The sequence below is a fragment of the Triticum aestivum genome, chromosome 4B (genome assembly GCF_018294505.1).
Source record: "Triticum aestivum cultivar Chinese Spring chromosome 4B, IWGSC CS RefSeq v2.1, whole genome shotgun sequence".
Classification (NCBI taxonomy): domain Eukaryota; kingdom Viridiplantae; phylum Streptophyta; class Magnoliopsida; order Poales; family Poaceae; genus Triticum; species Triticum aestivum.
The window spans coordinates 545,787,175-545,789,290 of NC_057804.1; the positions used below are offsets into that span (position 1 = coordinate 545,787,175).

A 2,116-nucleotide genomic window follows, 5' to 3' on the forward strand; every position below is an offset into this window, starting at 1 on the left:
CTATATATTAGTTGTGAGGGCACTCATTCATGTTGAATGAGAATATGAAATCAAGTACGATCATGCACAGATGCATTACCGATGAGGTTAGTAAAATTCAGAATGATCCAACATAAGTGTAATTTCCATGAACATGCTTAGAAACAGATTATCATGATGTATACATCTGCATGCTCCAAAAAATTGAAATCAAATGTGCCATGGCACAGAAATGTCATAGTACGCTCGCAAAAATATTTTTCTTCTATACATGGACACAGAACAAGCTCTAATCAGAGATAACAAAACAAATGTCATTTGACAGAGTATAACTATGATATATCATGACAAACTGTATCATGACATTAGTTCTTTGGGGCAAAACAAAAGCATCACAAAGTGCATACTCATTATCCTAACTATGAGACATCAATAATTACAAGCATCAAGAAAAGGGCAATTTTTCACCTTTGCACATATGTCAAGTGTGTAGTGCAGACTGTTGGGTGTTGCTCTCTCCTCGACCACAGATGTTTGAAGTCTGAACAAATTCTTCTGCATTTCTCCCTTTTGGGTTGTAGCTACAAGCAAACAAAATATGATACATGCATCCTTCAACATTGGGTTGTAAATCTTCCTCCTAATCTTCAGCTTGTACCTGAGCTTCCTCAACCCCTGCTTCTTCTGTTTGGCATGAATTTTACCTCCTCTACCACACCTTCTTCCTCCACCTCTACCTTGCCATCTCTGCCTCTAGCATTGTCTCCCCCTTTACCAGATCATGTATATCTGCATAACCACAAACTAAGAAAGCTCTTCGAGACATCATAGTGACATCAGTAGTTCATGACAGAACAGATACTTTTTTGCGGGAAAGAACAGTCTCGGTTGTTAAACATTAAAGAACAATCCAGTGATCATATCAAGAAGTCGGAGGCCCAGGATGCTCTAGTAACCTCAGTACAAAAGAGGAAGAAATAGCAATCAACGCCTTGAGGAAATAAAGAAGAACACAATTAACTATGATCTTGCTATTAAAGAAGCATACATAAGAACCACCATCTATTGACAAGCCGGTACAATGACATTACTTTCAGTTCCAGAGAACAAGTGTATATAGCACTTCTTAAAAGGAAATGGATATTATATTTAGTGGTATGTTAATCACTATGTAGCAAGCATCAGACAGTCTTGCTATTTTGAAGTAACAGTAAACAACTCCATCCTATTCGTTAATGTAGAGATGAACAATTGATTCAAGCAGACTACACAGAATTCTTGTTTTAATTCAGATCACCTCCTGTATGTAATAAAAATGAACTATAGATAAAAGAAATTAATCTTACTTGGCTGGAAGTAGCATGAAGATGAGATGATTCCACATTATTCTCAACGATTCATGCATACCAACGTGAGCAGAAATCCACAACCAGGAGACTGGTGGTGCGCGGGCGCGTCCACAACAATCAGCCTCGGTGGCGGTCTATCATCCTCGATAGTGGCGTTTCCAGCTCGGTTCTAGATGGTCGTCCTGGATGGCGATACCTGGAGTCCTCAACGGATGCGGTTCCGGCTCAAAGGGCAGCGTCCGTAGAACTCAAGCGGAGGCGGCGGCGGCAGCAAATCAAAGCATGTACGGCATCGGCGCCTACAACGCCGTTCGCATCCCACCGCTCACCCCGCACGGTGTTGTGCACCACGACACGCTGACGCGCCGCCCTGTGCTTCCTTTACACATCGGCGGGACGCACCAACTCCATGCGTGGCCCGGATCTGGCCGCCATGGGCCTGGCGACCAGGCCTCACCCCCGCTTGGATCCGACCGCTGCCTTCCCTACTGCGCGCCCCCTCTCGCCATACGCTGCATCCCCCAACAGAGTCGTAGGCAGCCGCTTCCCCTGACCCTCTCCCCTCTGGTGGCCGTGCAGGCGACCAGAGAGAGCACGACGGCGCCTCCCCTTGTCTCCCGCTGGTGGTCGCACTCCTTCCCGACTCCGGCTTCCAGCGCACGCCGCTCCGAGCCGCTCCGGCGATGAGCGCGCCGAAGAGGGCGTTGTACGGGAGGCGGGGAGAGCCCCGGGAGGGTGTCGCGGGGCAGTTCGGGTGAGGATTGGGGCTGCGTCATTGTAGGTTTTTT

General features: G+C 46.7%; 1 long non-coding RNA gene across 1 annotated transcript; it reads right to left on the reverse strand.

Moving 5' to 3' along the window:
• Positions 1–227: 227 nt before the first annotated feature.
• Positions 228–2,110, reverse strand: LOC123093195 (uncharacterized). Its single transcript, XR_006445160.1, has 2 exons — positions 1,326–2,110; positions 228–768 (listed from the first exon to the last, which is right to left on the reverse strand). It is a non-coding gene; the product is annotated as an uncharacterized lncRNA (long non-coding RNA).
• Between the last annotated feature and the right edge of the window lie 6 nt (positions 2,111–2,116).